Here is a 19,678-nt window from a genome sequence, read left to right as displayed (position 1 = left end):
GCGGGGAGGGGGGCGAGGCGGGGGCGGCGGCGCGGGCGGGCGCGGCAAGGAGGAGCGGTCCCCGAGCACAGCCCTGGAGAAGCCGGCTCGGAAGGGGGGAGGGGGAGGAGCGGGGAGGGAGGGGGGAGCGAGCGAGCGGGCAAGTGAGCGAGGAGTTCCCATCCCGGGGGCTCGGTTCGGCGCTGCGCTCCCCCCGCCCGTCCGCTCGCTCTCGCGGCTGTCTGTGCTCTGCCTGGCCGGGGCTGAGGCCGCCGCGTCCGGGCCCCGCTGCTGCCGCTGCTGCTGCTGCCGCCGCCGGTCGCTGCGCAGGTTTGGAACGCGCGCCATTTTGTGAGCGATAGAAAATCTGCCCGGCCAGGAAGCGCCGCGGATCCGCCCGCCGGGCCGGGCCCCCCCCGACTCCCCGCGAGAGGGAGGCGCGCTGCGGGCTCCCCCTCCGGGCCGGGGCCCGAGGGCGGCTGGACTGCGGAGCGGAGGCGCCGCGGTGCCGGGGCCCCTGGCCGAGGCGGGGGAAGCGCTGTGCCCACCCGCCGGCCGCCGCCTCCCCGCAGCCCGAGAGAGGAGGCCTCTGCCGGGAGCGTGTCCCTGAGAGCCCCGCGGCTGACGGGCAGGAGAGCAGGGGTCGCCGTTCGCCACCCGGGTAAGTGCCTTGGCCGGGGCCTCTCGCACCGGCCCAGCTAATGCCATCCCTCCTCGGCGCGGGGGGCGCGGGGCCAGCCCCGCTGCCATCTTAGCGAGAGGGGTCCGGGGAGTCCTCCCCCCCCCCGCCTGCCTAGCCGGGGCCCGCTGCACCCGCAGCACCCCTTTTCCCGTGGCGTGAAGGTGGCGGTGTCTGCGGTTCCCATCCCATGCCCACGAGAGGCTGCGCTTGGCGCTGGGGGAGCCGGCGGTGGCTGATCCAGGCTGTGCAGAGGGAAGGGGCTGGCAGGACTCATCGTCCGGCTCTGACCCCACGGTAGATGAGACTAGGTGTTGGGCTCTCCCGCAGCCCCCTAGGCCGGGGGAAGGGATCACAAGTTGAACAGAGCAGGCACCTGTTGGGGTGGTGGGTTCAGGTGCCCCGTCTGCACTCGGGTAAGTGACTTCCATGGCAGGTGTGGAAGTTGGACGTAGGGGTGGTGGGAACACCTGTGTCACGTTACTGTCATTCTGGGGCTCCCACAGAGTGCCCATCTTCTAGTTGCTAGCCAGCTGCAGTCTTGTAGGGATTTTGCTCTGTGTCGGTAAAGAAACTAGAAATACACATCGTCCTCCTGATGCGTTGAATTTTTTTGCTGTAAAGCAGCACTTTCTCTAAGAAATAAAGTCTAAAAACTCAACTACAGTACTGTAATTAGACATTCCAATATAGATGGATTTCTGACTCTTAATCAACTTTGAAGTCTCCAGTTCAGTCTGTCCAAGGACTATGTAAGGATTCTTTGATCACGTCTTGAATGCTGGTGCTGCTTAGCTTTCCCATTATTCCCCAGTCATCAGAAAAAAATCAAACAGATGTCTTTTTTTTAGCTAATAAACACAGAAGATCTGTCTGCAAAAAATTAACAAGCATAACATATTTCTCTACAACAGACTTTTTTCATCCTAGTGATAATGTGCTATTAACTTGTGTCTCTAAACACTTGCAAGGATTACAGTCACTTTTATGTGGACAATATTCCAAGGTTTTGTACAAGTAGAAGTTAGCTATTTTATCATCATATTGGTATCTGTCTAAGAATTGAAGAGAACATCTGCCAGACTAACAAAACTTAATGTCAAAAAGCTAACATTTTGTTTGTGGTAGTATTTAATAACCTACTTGTAAGTGAGAGTGGTTTAACTCATTCCAAATGAAGAAGGTATAGTCCTGAAGTATTTTGATAAAAGTTTAACAATTTTTTTGTAATAGCTGAATACTATTGAAATAATTATACTCTTTTGCATTTGATGTATTAGAAATCACATAGCAGTATTTGAATGTTAGATTTATTTGTCTATTGACTACTGTTTTTCATATATTTAGTGAACTTTGTAAATGCATAAACTATTCTGTAGACTGTCTTTCGTGTCATCAGTTCATATGAATGAAGTAACTATAACTAGGGTGTTTTTTGTATTTGAGCTTTAAAGTAATTAACATATATGGTGCGTTAGGTTTATGTTTTCTTTCCATCACATTTTTTGGCATTTATTTAGTAAAAGTGTCTGCAGCTTTACCTAGTTTTGTGCATGTGTCTTGAAGTTACTGAATACAGTTAATGCATCTGGTTTAGAAGTTGAATGAGAGAGAGCTAAAAAGGACAGTTTCCTATTTCTAGATATTGTACAAGTGTTTACTGAAAAGTGCTTTCATATTGTTTCCAGGCTAACAAAAAGTATGGGAAGCCACAATTCATTAGGTCAGTAACAGTATTACAGTTACTGAAATAAGATTTGTGTAGGTTTAGAACTTGTCATCTTGGTTTTGTTAGGGTGAACAACTTGAGGGAAAGGTGAGTGAGGATGGTTTCAGCAAGTAGTAGTAGCAAAGAGATTTCTCTGATACTTGTGCTTCAAAAGAAGTCCAATGACTTGTAGCTAGTATTCACTCTGTGTGTACAGTGGTGATGACGTAGTCTGTTAAGCATCTATCCATTTTTTGAAAGCTTTGGGCTCTGTGTAGATGTTAGCACGTTAGCTAATATATACTAACTAACGTTTTAATAATCTGGACAAGGTACACAAACTTGACAAGTTTAGTACATGTTAAGGCATTGAGACTTGTCTAGACCAGATTTTAAAAAAATTAGCATGTCTTTTCTAACAGATTCTAGTATCTCATCTTTAAATCTTAGTCGAGAAAAGGGCTTAAAGAGAATCTTGTAACTGAATTAAATCCTTTAGATGGTCTTAATAGGCAAAAGAGGTGTGAGGTTTCTATCATGTTAACTCAAATGAGTTAGCATAACAAGATTGAAAAGGTCTTATGCCCTTTAAGATGCAGGCTAATACATCCTGAAATTGTTAGCTGGCTCTGTTGTAGCATTCAACAAAACAGCGAACATTGTTTCATGTTCAGCACGACTCTTCAATCATGTTCAACTAACTTAACTGGAAAACATACTTTTTACCTGTCGAGACAGGGCTTTATAGCTACATTTTTCTTAAGCAAAGAACTGGGTAGTAAGCTAAAAAAACTTTTAATAGAGAAGCATTTGTGCTGCTATAGCTTGTTTATAACTCATATTGTCTGTCTTTTAGGCTGAAAGTTGGCATATAAGGGCTCAAACTTGAAAGCAACTATTGAAAATTGGATTTAAAAATAATTTAACATATTAGTGCGGTTTCAGTGGCTTTTTGGCCTTTGTATAACTTAAGTGACCATTTGGAAAGCTATTTCTCCGTAATGAGACCCTAAATACTTATGTTATCCTTCTGTTTTGTGAGAATGTTGGGAAACTTGTAACATGTCTGAGACTCTGAACTTTTACAAATGAATACTTCTGTTGTAGAGTAACTTGTTTTTATAGATTTATAATGACTTTTGTCTACACACTTGATTAAAATGGGTTTGGTTTGTAAATCACCTTAAAAATGAGCAATATTACACTTGTTTTGCTTCTTGAGTAGGGTGTATTAGGGCAATCTTAATTTTTGACTGACTTTGGTTTGTGTTATAACTTTTCCTAACTAGACTTTAAAAAAATCAAAAAGGTTGGATATGTATTTATACTGTGGTTTTTTTTGCTACAAGAATGGTCATTGCTGAGATTTTCCTATTGGAAGCTTTCCAAATTGTGTGGTGTGTAGGTTTTTGTTATTCTTTTAAATCTGTGAGAAAATAAGGAAACAATCCTGATAAAGCAAATATATTCTTTTTCATTGATCATTGGATGGAGAGAAGAATTATCTCTAGTATATATTGTAGTGTGCTGATCACTTAAAAAAATTACTTGGAAAAATTTCTGACATGATCTGGACACTTTTCAGAAGCAACTAACTATACCTTTCAGTGACAACTGCAATATATAAATATGTTTAACACTTTTTCCCAAGGTGGTGAGGGAGGCCGGTCATCTGCATAAAAATTTGAGTGGCTTATCATCAACTGTACAAGCTAGTGGTCTCCAAATATACCCTATTTGGATGATTTCTCTTTATGATCCTCCATCTCTCCTGAGCACAACTTACAAAATGTGCCAATATATAACCTCTTTTCCTGTTACAGGCATATTTCATTACTTTGGGTAAGTCTTCACTGCAGAGTTAACTTATGTTTTAACCAAACCCCTCCTCCCTGTCTCCCTTCCCCTCCCTTTTCCTCCTATTTACATACCATTGGTTAGAGGTGCTTTAAGCTTGGGCTGGAACCTGTCTACTTTGCTCAAAATTGCTCAAGTGCTAATAGTCTTCTCACAATTTCCCATGGAGGCCAAATAAGTTCTGCAATTGGCTGGAAAAGAATCATAGATTATCTTAGCCCAAAGAGCCATGAACTATGTCCCCTCCCACTGCCACACACACAGGCGAGTGCAGAAATGGGAAGGACACAGTAAAATGGGTATGGCTTTGCAGGGGGGATGCTCACTCCTGGACTAAGTTAACTTGAGTTTTGTAAGGGACATGGTCAATTTAAATTTGGCTCTAAATTTAACATTTGCCAAAAGATTTGACAAAAAAAAAAAAAAAAAAAGAATAAAAGTATTACTAGAATTAAAATTACCTGAGAAAGAAATTGTTTATAAACAAATGCTCCTCAGTCCTCTGCAAAGTTTAAAATCCAAATGTTTCAGCACTCAGGTCTTGTCTACACTAGAAAGATAAGTCGAACTATATTAGGTTGACTTACAGCCTTTGCAGTAATTACTGCAGTGATACATGTCCACACTACCCTCCTTGGGTTGGTGGTGTAAATCCTCTCCAGGAACACTTCCACTGACCTAATGGGGCAGTGTGGGGAGCCGAGAGACCTGCCGGGAGCTGCCCCCCCCCACTTCTTGTTCCCCCACTAAGAGCTGGGGGAAGCCGCCTGGGGCTTCTCTCCTCCCCACCAAGAGCCGGGGGACTTCTTGCCCCAGGGGAGCGTGATCCAGCTACACTCACTTCTTGCTCTCTTCCCCCTACTCTCTCCCCCTCCCCCCTCACTAGGAGATGGGCAGCCTTGTCAGTTTCATGGCTGACAAGGCTGCTTTTGGGCTCCCAGTGGGGAGCAGGCAGAGAAGCTGCCTGGGCTGGAAGCCAAGGTCCAGCCATCCCGGGCGGCTTTCCTCCCCAGCCAGGAGCCAGGGGAAGCTTCCTGGGGCTTCTTGCCCTGGTTCCAATCTGTAGCAGGGTCCAGCTGCCCTGGGCTTCTTGCCCCACACCCAGACTCCAGCAGGGTCCAGCTGTTATTCTTGTTAATTTCAGGGCTCTAGCAGAGCCAAAAGCCAGTGTAAGGCACCCAGTGTCTACACTGGCACTGTGTTACCCTATCTACACCAACATAAGACCTACGCCTCTAGTTGAGGTGGTTTTATTATGTCAGCATAGCAAGGGAGTTACATCAGTGGGAGGAGCATCTGAATGTGTTACACCTCCACTGTTTTGTAGACCAGCTCTAAGAATGTAAAAATGAAACTGACTAAACAAAAGTGAATTTAATTTAATTAAGTATCACTATCTCATTTGAGAGAAATCACAGTGTTTATATTATGCAGTGATTGGAGTTCTAGTGTGTTTAAGAACGAACAAAAATGCAGTGTTGACTCAGTTATGGGTTAATAAGAGTAGGAAGGGTCAATGATTGACTAATTAGGTACCCTTAAAGTGAAATGTTTCCCCATCCCCAAAGAGAGAGTATTTAATCTTCTGATTTGTTGTTACCTAGGGCAACAATTTAAAAAAATCTACAAATTGATGCACAAGGACATTACTTTTCTGCAAATTTTAGTTGAAATGCCGAGAAGTAATCTATTTAGGGAACTTATTGGATACATTAAAATAGCAACATTTACCAGTTTTTCAACATCTTAATTTATACTAGTGTTGATAATATTTAAACAAACACTTTTAAAAAAATGAATTAATGCAGCCCACCCAGGGTAAACTTCAAAAATTATATGAAAAAATATTTTTAAGTGACTAACTTGTCCTTTCCATGAATGTGGTTTCCTGGATTCATATGAAAGTAGTTAAAATTGGTTTTGTTATAAAACCTGTTCAGTGTGTGTGTACAAATTTCCACTTGTCTTTCTGAGAGCAAAGTAAACTGTGAACAGTCTCTAGTTTACTCCGGTAGGAGGGACTGTTGCGGAGGAGCCAATCAGAAATGTTCCCATTCACTTTCCCTGTAGAGGAAGCAGATTGGTAGCATCTGAGATCAAGGACCTAGAGAACCACTATTCAAACTGAAGTAAGGAGTTAAAAGGAGAAGAAAATTTTGCTGTCTGGCAGGCAAGACAGGTGTTAAGTACTTGCCCTTTTTTTTCATTGTCTTGAACACATGGAATCTTTCTCATACAGAACCCTGTTTTGTCTGTCTGGTTATCATCACAAATTTCGTCCTTATACCTAAACAAATAGGTATAAGAACATGACATAAGAATGGCCATACTGGATCTAACCAATGGTCCATCTAACCCAGTATCGTGTTTTCTGACAGTGGCCAGTACCAGATGCTTCAGAGGGAACGAACAGAACAGGGCAATTGAGTGATCTATCCCCTGTTGTCCAGTCCCAGCTTCTGGCAATCAGAGGTTTAGGGACACCGACAGCATGGGGTAGCATCCCAGACCATCTTTTCTAATAACCATTGATGGACATATCGTCCATGAACTTATCTAATTCTTGTTTTGATCCCACTTATGCTTTTGTATAACATGTTGAATGTGTGTGATATTTGGTTTTTATATAAATTGTTTTACAGGGCTGACCTACAAAATACGTGTTGGGTACAAATCTGATCATTGTCATCTGACTGTTAAAATGGTTGTGTTTATTTTTTTTTAATAATCCAGTGACGGTGGTAGAAATTCATTGGGTGTTTGGATTGCATCTGATTCTGGTTTGTTTATTATTGGGGATTCTGATTAGCAACTAACACCACATTTGATGGTATACTGACAAAAAGGAAAACTTACTCTGGACATCTGAAATATGCTGATAACTTTGGTAATGTCATAGGTAATAAATCAGGTATAACAACTGAGAATTCACTTATTCATATGTTTAATTCTTCACATCATATTTCTGAAATAATACAACCTAATGTACATTTTTTTCTAGAATTGCAGATACATAGGTGTCGCATCTTGTACTTTTTTTCTTATATATATACTGATTTCATTCTAATAAAGGTTCAGTATAACTTTACAAGTTTAAACTTTTTATTTAAACACACTCTTTTTATGGCCTGCATTTTAATAAGTTAGGACCTGGTGCTGCAGATATTTACACACACATGGAAATGGTCACATTTCAATCAGTGGGACTGGTTGCTGCATGTTAGTGTTTGCAGTATAAAGGCCCTTAGCTTTCAGCCTCCTTTCAACCTTTTATTTTGGTTTTAGCTCGCATCACAAACTTTTTCAGGTGCAATAGAGCAGGGAGTCAGTAGACTACAAAGTGAATATAATTTCATTGTTGGATGGCCTGTATATCAGCAGACTTTTACTATTACTCTGTTTAATATGCAGTATGTTTTATAAGTTTGGTTTACTGTATGTGTGTCCATGAAAGTCATTTATATGACAAACAGTATTTGGGATACATTACAAAAGCTACATGTATGTACAAGGTTGAAAGGAAAAATGTATAATATGGTATTCTTTGAGAAATAATGATAGTATAAATTAAAATTGTATCATCATGCATACACAGGGGGAGTAGTTAATATTGTTTTGTTTTGTATTATTGTAGTGCTTAGAAACCTCAGTCAGGATCTGTTCCCATTGTATTTGGGGTGCATAAAACACTACAAAATGCAGTCTCTGTCCCAAAGGGTTTACAGCCAGAATTTCCTGACTTGACTCTTTATTTATCCAACCTTAACATTCTCCTAATGTAGGGTTTTTTTGGTAGGGAATTAATAAGTGTTTAAAAAAACCTTCAATTTAAACAAAAAAGACTGCAAGCCACTATACATGAAGGTCTGCTGACTTGCAGAAGTTTGGCAATAGCATGTCTAAATTTTGTTACCTGCAAGTGTGACAAGAAACCACTGATAATGTTTTAGGGGGGATTCTCTGGAGAGAGCCCCTCTCCTGTCCACATAGAATCTATAGAGTGGCATTCCAACCTGTGTGTTTTACACAGTGCATAGTAGTAGCCCTTTGCATCTTTGTGTTCACATGAATCCTCTTTCATTGCCTTTGCCCTTCACTTAGCCTACAAACCTTCAACGCCCTATGAAACTAAATTAACCAAACTCATGTTCATAGCATGACTTTCCTTACACTTTATGAGCTTATGTGAAATGTATTGCACATGAAAAAACAGACTGTTGAAATAGAAATGCTCAGCCACCTTAATTGTAGTGGTTGGTGCCATTACCAATATAATTTGTATGTGTGTTGTTTTGTTTTTTAAATTGAAATTGTCTTTGCTATGGGGACATAGGGTATAACTATTTCTAGTGCAAGGGGCTACTTTGTATTTAGCAGCGGATAAAAGGAAATATTTATGATTGCTGATTGCTTCACCATAGAAGTCTGAGTATATACACATTCTAAGATAACATCTAATGTCCTGTCACTTAATTTGCATAGTGCCCAGTTGCTTTCATTACAGTAAGCTAAATGTTTTATAAAATATTTCCTTAAGGGTAAAGGTAAAAAATTACTAAAATGAGGAAAGCATGTTGCTTGTTTGCATTTCAAAGGGAAATGCTATATTTAATCATCAGCTCCTTATGGCTTACACCATAACTGTATCTAAAATTCAGTTAGAAGAACAATATCTGTTTCCCAATTCAGATAAATATTAACAGAGTTGAACAGAGCATCTATACATCTAGTAGAAAACCAGAATATTCCTACTCACCATCCATTTATTCCAAGACATGAAGTAACAAGTGTAGTCTTCGTTTCACAAGATGCAAGTTCTATATTTTGAAATCATTTTCTCTTCTACATGACTTAGAGATAAATGCTACCTCTAAGTGACTTTATATTTTTAAAACATTTTATTCTGTTATCAGTATAATTACTGCTATTGTAATGAAAGTAGAAAGTAAAAGTATAAAATAATGTCACGTTTAGCTAAAGAACCCATTTTTTCATTGGTGGGGGAGAAAGACATATGTATGTAGCAAAATGTTGATTTAAAAAAAAAAAAAAGCATACTTATCTGTTGCAGCCCTGTCATTGGATTAATATAATTTGTGCATTTAGGAACATAAATTGCCATCCTACATCAGACCGTTGATCTATCTGTCTCAGTATTCTGTTTGAGGGGTCAGTTCTATTTGTTAATTTCTGATCCTTTTTAAAGAATTATAAGTTTTTAAGTTTTGTTAAGTTCAATAACATCTTGTGATGGAGAGTTTCATAAGCTAATTATGTGTTGTGTGAAAACTATTTACTTGTATCAGTTTTACATTTGTTTCTTTTTAGGTTTATTCATCGTCTCTTATTCTAGTATTATGAAAGAGGGTGTATGGAAGTTTTTGACTTACCTCGTCTACACCATTCCTTTTATATACCTTTATAATCTCCTCTCACATTTGTTTGATTTCTAAGTTATATAGGATAAGACCAACATTTTTCAGATGTCCATGCCTAAATTTTAGGCTCCAAAATCCGCGTTTAGGCATATAAGTAAGATGTGGCTTGATTTTTTTTTTTTTTTTTTTTTTTTTTTCCAAGAGACGCTGAGATACCTAGTTTCTGTTGACTTCTTTGGTTTCTTGACTTCTTTGCGTTCAGCAACTATAAAAATGAGGCTACTTTATTTTGATGCCTGAGTATAGGATCATGAGCCTAATTTAGGGGCATTCAGATTTTACCAATTTAATCTTTTTAATCGCTCCTTGATGTGGAGTTTTTTTCGTGTATCGTTTTCATTGCCTTTCTCTGGACTGTTATTTCTGTTATAGATAATTTAAATTGAACAGAAGTTAATGTAATGTTAAGGTTGTATAGTTACACCTGGGATCTGTTGCTTAGGGAGCGCACAGGGGGAAGCTCAATGATACGTTGTTTAGGAAGTATACAGTGGGACAGTATACAATTCTCAATTTACATGCTGGTATTTAAGGGTGCTCCTAATGACAAAAGATGGAAAATAATCAGTGTTGTGACTAGGGGAAAGATGTGATTTGGGATTGGTATGTATTAAAGACAGCCTTTCCCCTTACATTCTAACCTAAGATGATGTTGATAATAAAATTACATGCAAAAAACCTATGTTCAGGTAATGTTACTAAGTTTGTAAAGTCAAGCACTCAAAAGCTAAGAAATGTCACAATTAAGCTTTTCCATGTAATCTTAATTTTACCCCTTCTGTGTATTCATCATGATACATTCTTTAATTACATGTTTGCATGCTATTTTTTCCACAGGACGTATGCCTCATTCAGATAAGGTGCTTTGGGAATGATGTAGCTGTTCAAAATTTATTTTTATTCTTTTCACTGTGTGGCCACACAGGTTACTTTGGATGGTGCTGCACATCCTCCAAACCTTGCACTGAATAGGGAATTAATAATGGGCTCAACATTGTAGTATCTGAGCCTAACAAACATTAATGAAGTTATTCTCCTAGCAACTGGAGATTTGGGGACCTTTTCACAGATTGGGAAGAGAATTGATGCACTGAAAGATTAAGGCCAACATTTGCAAAACTCGCCACTAATCTTGGATGTCTCATTGATTGGGCACACAACTTGAGACACCAGGCCTGATTTTACAGAGTACTTATCAGTTTTTTATTGCACTTCAATGTCTACAAAGTTCTCTGAACATACAGTTAGTTCTTGCAATAGCTGTAGAAGGTAGGGAAATATGTATTGCCTTGTTTTACGTATGGGGAACTGAAACAGAAAGGCAAAGTGATGTGCCCAAAGCTACATGATGAGTCAATGGAAGAGTCAGGTTTAGAACTCCAGCCCTTCTTCTGGCTTTCAGCCCTGTGCTTATTTCCTCCAGGCCTTACTGTCTAAGGTGTTGAACATCTGCAGTTGTTATTGATTTTAGTTGAAGTTGTGAAGGTTCAGTATTTCAGAAAAGCAGACCATATGTGTTTTAAGTTGGAGACCCAGAAAATGAGAATATATTTAGAGATCACATCACAAAATTTTGGCTTAAGTGACTTGCCATCTTCACATAAGAAGCCTGTGGTGGAGTCAGGGGTAGAACCCAGTTCTTCTGTGTGGCATTTATCTGCCTTAACAATATTTCCACCCTCCTCTTTCCACAGTCTCCTGCCTCATTGAGTACATATCTTCCAACTTTGCAACAAATGATGCAGGGGTTTCCACAATCAGCTCTGTTCATTACACAGCCCCAATTCATTTTCTGTGTAGTCAGTGAGACGGGGATAAAATAGTATGTAACCAAGTAATTAAAGACTTTGATATATGTGCATGGACAACCTTAATTCTGGCATTTCCTAACTTTTGAGTGCTTGAATTTTTATTCTTAGTAACATTCTTCTAAATTTTATTTTTAAAATGTAAGTGTATAGGTGGTGTTTTTTTGTTTTGTTTTGTTTTCGTTTTGTTTTTTAAAGAAAAGCAAAAAATGTATGTGCAGCTGTAATGGCATCCCATATCATCAGGAAGGTTTGAACCTGATCCTTCAGCACTGCAGCACATACCTCTATCATTTGGTCTAAAGGATTAGCTATAATAGCTGATAATAGGAGTATTCTGTTATCTTTTGTGGACCAGCACTAAAGGATCCATAGTATGGTGAAACGGTGGGTTATATATGCACAAATTGCCCCATTTTACAAACAGTTTTTTTGTGTATTTAGGTTTGGCAAATTCTTTCTTGGGGACAGTGTTGCTGAGTGGCTTAGATGTCACTGCGATACTGGAAATCTAGATTCTGTTCCCTGCTTCTGTTGTAACCTCTCATTGTGATATGAGACCTTGTTTAATAAATAACAAAGGTTTTGAAATGGCACAGTATTATTACCAGTTAGTAGTAAGACTTGAACTCAAGATCTCTTGGGTTACGTCTCAGTTAACTGATTTAGGCTTGCTCTGCAGAATTTAAAATAGCTGTATAGACATTCAGGTTTGGGGTGGAGCCCGGGCTTTGAGACCCTGCCCCTTGCCAAGTTTCAGAACCTAGGGCTCCAGCCTGAGCCTGATCTACTATACAGCTATTTTTAGCCCTGCAGCGTGAACCCCACAAGCCCAAGTCAGTTGACTAAGGCTTTGAGACTCTCTACCGTTGGTTGGTGGCTTTTTTTTGGCTCCAGTGCCTCTTGGGGGCCACAGGCAGATGGGAGAAGTGCAGGAGGATTCCATTTTGTCTGTGCAGTTCTGTGTGGCATGCTGAATGAAATGAGACACCAGGGTGGTACATGTGAATTGCTTACAGAATGTTAAGGGGTTTTGGCAACAAACTAGGAATAAGATGTGCAGAGGAAAAGAAAGACAGCAAAAGTTGATTTTCAGCACTGGTGTCTTGTTCAAATCTGAATGGACACTCATGGGGCCAGCAAAAGAGACACCTTGTTGGCCCCAGAACTATTTCACTGCCAGACTTTAAGCTCCTGCTTCAAACCATGGAGGTGCTAGAGCTCTTCAGTGAAAACCATTGGAAGAATATTTATAATGGAAAGTATTATTAGACAATCTAAGTTTAGATATTGCTGCTGTTGCCTCTGTAACAAACTCTCCACGTCGGAACGAAATCTAGTCAAGATCACTAGTCTTATCAGGGACGTCAACTTAAAGTACATTTGAAATTTCTAAACCAAATCTAAAAATTTAAAATTTGAATTATACTGAGTCACAAAAGTGTTAGAAATAAATCCAAAACTGAATATACAATTTCTGGATCCTCGCATCTTCGAGACTCATCCGATGTGCTTCTAACATTTCCAGTTAAATTATACCTTGACATAAGATCATGCATGCAAAATCTTATACAGATTGGTTTTTTGCTTGGCAAAATTGGAGTTTTTATGCATGGTTTTCAAAATTGAGTTTATAATGAAAGGCTTTTTTCAGCCTTACTTGTCTTACAGAAGGAGACTAGCATGTCTCTCTAATTTGCAAAAATTAAACTTCAGAATTTAAAAAAAAAAAAAAAAAAAAGTCTTGTGGCTTTTTCTTTACAGTGTAGAACTGTGGGTTTTGACTGCAGACTAAGCCTAACATTTCCAAAGGGGTCTGCACCTCCATTTGAAATTGGTCTGCAAATGAAAAAAGGTTGAAAACCACTGATGTAGAAAGAAGGCCCGGAATGGTATTTTTTCTCCCATGTGCCAGCTTTTTACAAATTATATAATAGAAATTTCATGTATGTCTGGAAGACTGTGGAAGGGGAGCAAAACCAGTGGGATTTTGATATCAAAGATAAGGAAGTAAAATCTGATAGGAGAAATAATTTTCATTCATACTGTTTTGTTTTTAACATCTAACTCTCACTTGAGAGAATAACTTTGTTATTAAGAAGACGAGTATGGTGAATCCTTAATATTTGAGACATTTTAACTATCCAAGGAGTTCTCTAATAAAAACTAGAAAGACAAGACTTAATAGCCTGGAAATTTTAAGTTGAAAAACAAGCAAAATCTTCCTTCTCTCACCCTCCAGCCCTTTCTTGTGCAGGGAACAAAACCTTTCAGGCCTACATTACAAAGAAGCCAAAGAAAAAGGGGAACACAGTCCATTTTTTTTTTATTTTACAAATCACCTTTACAGATCTAGCAGAAACTTTAACTTGGCTGCATTGCACACCCTGTGTATGCGTTTGATATATGTTTTATACATAGAAAGAGTAATATATTAAGCGTCACATTTAACCAGTAAAACAGGGATAGAAAATACCACTTACAGGCAAATAACAGTTTTACTGTAATCTTGTTGGGCTTCCAAAACTCCTGTAAAATCAGCTTTTCTGACAACAAATTCTGTAAAGATATCTGCACAGGCTCTCCACTCCCTCCTTTGTCATGCTAGGAAGCACAAGACCTGGAACTTTTCAAGCTCTAAGGTTTTTGTTTCTTAAAGGTAGCAGTAGTGTATTGGGGTGTGAATCGTGCCCCTGTTAGTGGACATGTGCTACAATAGATTCTAATTAGTGGCCTTGGAATCTTCTAATCAGTAAAAGAATTCCTTGTAGATGCTGCGTCTTTTCAGCTGCCGCTCTGGTTCTTTCTGCCATCCAACTTCCACTCTGCTTTTGGTATCCTGTTTATATCCCTTCCTAACTTCCAGTGAGGTCCATTCTTTATATTTGCTTTTTTAATCGTAGTTTTCAGGGTTCAGTGGCCTTTTGATTTCTGCTAACCAGGAAACCCCGCTCAGTCTCTGGAATCACTGAAGGATGCTTGGTCAAGTCAAGGTTTAAGTGCTTTGATGTCTATGTTTCAGCACTACATTTTTTCACAAGCCTTGGTGGTTGTTTTTCCCCCTGTAGATTCAAAGTTCTGAGTTTCAGAGCTTCCTGCTTTGTGTGTCTTTATTTTGCCTTTCAGGATATCATCCATTTCCTCGAGCCTTTGGGAGGAAGGAAAATTGTTCAGTGGCTTCAACCAATGCCTTTGTGGCAGAAAAATCTTTTACAGATTAGAACGTTCATCAGCATTCTCCTGAGTGCACAAATGTCATGGGTAAAGTTTCCAAGCCTTGCTCAAGAAACCCCCTAGCAATTTTTGTAAATCCAGCACGAAGCCATCCTGGAGTGCTCCAAATGAAAATCTCTCTTTAAGCAAAAACATAAGTGGGCCTTCACTGCTAAATCCTGGGACTGCAGTGGCACAGACCCAGCTTCCTCTCCAGGTTGGCCCAATGGGGTGTCTTCAAACTCTCCACCATAGTCTTTCAACATCCCCTCTGCAGCTGGGGACTTTGCCATGTGTTAAGACCTAGCCATTAACTTATCTTTCAGATCAGTGGTTCTGATCTCTTGCTTATTGGATGAGGTATCATTTCCTTGTAAGAAGTGCTGGCAGGAGGTGCTGAAAGAGCCAGCAGTCCTCCAGCTCTGAAGCCCCCAGCTACATGCAGCTTCTTGTGCAGGCACCTGGCATCCACCTTCTATTAGGGTTCAGGATAAATAGATGAATCAGAAATCCTGAGTACTTCTGTGTATTTGGGAACCTGGACAAATCACTTCTTATTTCTGTGATTACCTTGAAGGTTGCTGTATCATCTTCAATATTTCCTTCTTGCCCTGTGTTGGGAGTTGGTTCACTGGGAGTGATTTTTGTACAGAGATCAGTCCTCTACACTGGGAGTTGGTCCATTTACTGGGCAGAGTATTGGCACTGACTTCTCCTGAGACCTTGTTCATGCTCCATTCCCCTCAGTTGCGTCTGCTTGTGTGAGGGAAGAGTCATGATGCTATTGAGACTCAGAAATTGGACTCTTCTAATGCCAAGTACTAGGACTTAGAAGCTGAGGCAGTCTTCAATGCCAAATACATCTCCATGGTAGGATCCAGCTTCCCATGAACATCTTAAAAACTTGCCATGTCAACTGGCCTTGAGTTGGGCTGATACAGGAATCTGTCAAGGTCTCAGTTCAGAGGTACCTGGGCCAATTACTCCTGCCCACCAGTTCTGTGCACCTGCTCCCTATTTTGGAGCAGCTGATGTTGTGGCAGGTACCTCACACTGATTCTGCTGTCTCACAGGTGGTTGGATGGGAAAAAATCCTCCCTGAGGACACATCTGACCATATCTTCCATTGAGCACATTGAAGGATCACCTTATATTCTCTTATGGCCATATCCTTTCTCTTGGGCCCTTTTGTGAAATAGGAAAAAAAGGAGGACCCTGTTTCAAAAGCTATCTTTTCCAATCACAATATTTTTTAAGGAAGCATAGTATATATTTACATAAGATGCTTTGCTTCAGTAGTATTGGCACTCACCAGAGAATACTAAGCCCCTGTTCAAATAGTACAAATAAGTTAAGAGGGGCTCTAGAGCACCTAGTAGGTCAACTATGTTTAGTATCTGCTGGCACTTCAGGGGACACAAGGTGTGTTCTAACCCATATGGCACTGGTCATCTCAGACACCTGGTCTTGAGCACTGTTTTGGTAGGGCTATACAATCAGGTTTCTGTCCTCCTTGTGCCATCTCCTGCTCCCAGTAACATCCTGTTAAAACTCTTGAGAATTTTATTGGGAAGAGATGCTTTCAAGAAATCCAATCCCTCCTGGTAGAGACTCATCAACTTTTAGTGTTATTCTAGGTACACTCTGATAATCAAAAAGACAGGAGGGCTCCCACTAATTCTGTATTTCAGGGTCCTTATTCAGTGTTTTGTCAGAAGGATTCAAGTTGGTCATACTGAAAGAAAACATGCCTGTTGTAGAGGAAAATGATGGGGTATGTGTTCTAGACTTTGGACATGTATATGCACTTGGGAAGTATCTGACATTTACAATATGGAAATTGTGCTATCAATTTTGTATCTTGCCTTTTGGTTTGGCATTAGCACTGTGTGTTCTCATGAAGTGTTTGGTGGTCGTTGTTACACAGACTAACAGTGCTAATCTCCCTACATGAACAATTGGGTAATCAAGGACACTACGTTACCATTAGGGCATTGGAGGTGCTAGGGTTCAAGTGTAACTATCCAAAGTTTCAATTAGTCTCCAGCTGGCAATTGGATTTCATAAAACACAACCCATCTGAAAGTTCTCATGTCCGAGAACTTCCATGGACTCTGAGATCCTACAGGAAACAACTATCACATCTGGGCAGCAGGTGTCTTCTGGATTTCTCTGTTGTAATAGCAGTCTGAGGACAATATTAATTTAGGATTTGAGTTCCAAACAGCTCTCATCCAAATTGTAGTGAAGATGCCTGTATTTAGCTGTTCATTGTTGTTATGGAAAGGAGCATAGTCCCAAATTCATGAAGGATGTTCAGCGAGCTAGTATACCAAAAAGTAGTCCTGAGTCAAATGTACAGCCTGGCCACCATATTATACATAAACAAGTTTGGAGGAACCAGTTGTGTCTCCAGTGCCAAGAAGCCCTGCAGAAGTGGTCTCTGTCCTCAAGAATATTTCTGGTTGCCTTATATCTAGCATATGTAGACAGATGGAGTCAATCCATGACAGATCCTCAGGAATGGTCTCAGGATTCAAGAGTGATAGTAAATAGTTATCCACTGATGGGGGATACAAGAGGTGGTGCTTTTTGCCACCTGTTTGAACAGTTACTTGTTTTCTGCTCATGGCACCAAGAAGAGACTTTGCTGCCAAGAAACATTTTATCCATCTATTGGGGTAGAAGGCTTCTGTATGACTTCTCCATCAATACTTCTTGTAATGAGGGTTTTGGCAAAGCCCAGAAGAAACCAAATGCTCAGTGATCTTCTTAAGACAAGTTTGGTTTTCAGCTCCTTTGCATCAGAGGGCACCTTGCTTTATCCAGTCCAGGAGCCTTGTTTCCTGTCACTTTGGCTTATGACATGGTACAACTCCATAGTTGCATCGGAGCAGGTAACTAGTCTCAGAAGCTATCTACCAGAAGGACTTAGAATATTAAGTGGAATAGGTTTGAAGAGTGGTGCGCTTGACTAATACTGCTCAAACTCCTTGACAGTTTTACCTCTCAGTCCGATGTAGCTGCCAGATAAACCTAGATTGAACTAGTCTAATTCAATTCATGTATTAGTCCAAGGTAGACCCTCTGTGCAGCCTTTGTTAGGTTCATGTAAGGCTTTACACTATTAACATCTCTTTAACAAAACATTATTAACCTATCTTTAACAAAAAGCCCTTTGTGTCATGGGATATCAGTGTTTTTGAACCATTCAGTGTCTGTTAGCTTAAGTTTAAGGCAGACAAGTCAGACAGGAAATAATGCACAAATATTTAACATTGAAGGTCGTTAACCCACTTGAACATCTCGAGATGTGATGGATTCTCTGTTACTTGACTCCTTTAAATTGATATGATGTCTTTCAAAGAGAGAGGCTCACCCAGAAGACATGGGCTTGAAGCAGGAACTACTGGATGAAACTGTTTGGCCAGTGTTGTTTAGAAAGTCAGAGTAGATAATCAAATGGTCCCCTCTGGGCATAGTTTCTTTGATAGAATGTAATTTTCCTCTTGCTGGTGACTTCAGGTAGCAAAGTGAGAAAGTTTCAGTCTCTTGTAACTGATCCTCCTTTTATATCAAATTTTACAAGGATAAGGCGGTGCCATGAACTACATCTGAGATTCCTATCCAAAGTGATAGCACATTTCCTCTTAAGGAGCTTATCTGTCAATGTGCTTCCCACGCCCTTATGGTCAGCTAAGTGAGGTTCTTTCCCACATACTTAACCTTAAAAAGGCCTTGAAGTTCTGCTTAATGGGCTAATGCTCTTAGAAAGTCCACCAACTGTTTTTCCTCTGAAACCTATTCTGTGGGCAGTAAAGTATGTCTTTACATGTGTACTGTGAACTCATACCTTAATTGAAAGGTATGGTTAATATTTTTACAGGAAGATATTTTAAATCTATAATTAGTCATTGAAGTCCAATGAAAACTTACAAATTAATAATAAAAACAAAATCCCTACATTTTAAATTTGACTAAAAATCCATTCTCCCTTTGAATTGCTCAGTTTTTAGGCCTTGTCTCGACTAGAAAAATAAGCTGACATAACATATGTCGACTTTTAGCCACCACTATAATTACAGCGGTGGCTGATGTCCATGCTGCTCTCCTTGGGTCGATGGACTACGTCCTCACCAGGAGCACTTCCACTGACCTAAGGGGCAGTGTGGAGAACTAAGAGACCCATCTCTCAGCTGGCTCCCTTGGGATGCCCCCCCACTTCTCAGTCCCAGCCGAGAGCTTGGCTGCAGCCACCATGTCCTGCCAGGTCCTGGCTTGTAGCTGGGAGCCACGTGGCAGCTGCCCACGTCCCACCCAGTCCTGGTGGGCAGCAGCCACCTGCCACCGTGTCCCACCCGATCCCGCTTGCAGTCAGGAGCTGGGCTCCAGCCACTGCAACTTGCCTGGTCCCGGCTCGCAGTTGGGAGCCGGGAGCGCAGCAGCCGGGGCTTCTTACCCTGCTTCCAGCTGGGCCACTCCAGCTTTCTTGTCTGGAGTGGTGAAATTGACAAGAATGACAGCCCCACCACTGCTGCAAGGGTATGCAGTGTCTACACTGACACTGCATTACCCTAGCTCTGCCGACAAAAGTCCTACACCTCTCGTTGAGGTGGCTTTATTTTGTCGAAAAAACAGGGCAGTTTTGTCGGGGAGGGCGGGGGGCGATTGTAATGTTGTAGATTGTAGTGTAGCTGATTTTTGTTGACAAAACTCTCTAGTGTAGATCAGGCCTTAATTTCCTAGGGTATGTCTACACTGCAGGCTTCGTTGATTGATGCAGTGGGATCAATTGAGGGGTCGTGTAGACCTGCTTAATTAATCCCTGATAGCCTCTCTGCTTGAAGCCGGTAATCCACTGCTCAGAATGGTGTAAGGCTGCGTTGACAGGAGGGCGTCTTCTGTCAACGCAGGGCTATGAAGACACCCCGGTATGTCAATGTAAGTACATCAATGGGAGATACCCAAGCTATATTATGTAGCTTGCATATCTCTC

The 19,678-nt window shown here is 40.8% G+C and overlaps 1 protein-coding gene across 3 annotated transcripts in view; it reads left to right on the top strand.

Annotated features, from left to right (window-relative positions):
* The first annotated feature begins 254 nt into the window (after positions 1-254).
* The window catches only part of DYRK1A (dual specificity tyrosine phosphorylation regulated kinase 1A), a 119,031-nt gene continuing 99,607 nt past the window's right edge, over positions 255-19,678 (top strand). Inside the window, exon 1 of one of the 3 annotated variants that reach the window (XM_067545257.1) lies at positions 255-640. The gene's annotated coding sequence lies outside the window, so the exon portion shown is untranslated. The remainder of the gene's footprint in view (positions 641-19,678) is intronic. The other 2 variants (XM_067545252.1, XM_067545254.1) reach the window with 2 other exon arrangements.

The sequence above is a fragment of the Emydura macquarii genome, unplaced genomic scaffold (genome assembly GCF_026122565.2).
Source record: "Emydura macquarii macquarii isolate MOO-44397 ecotype Brisbane River unplaced genomic scaffold, CSIRO-AGI_Emac_v2 contig_1043, whole genome shotgun sequence".
Taxonomy (NCBI): Eukaryota; Metazoa; Chordata; order Testudines; family Chelidae; genus Emydura; species Emydura macquarii.
This window is presented reverse-complemented; position numbering and strand designations above follow the sequence as displayed.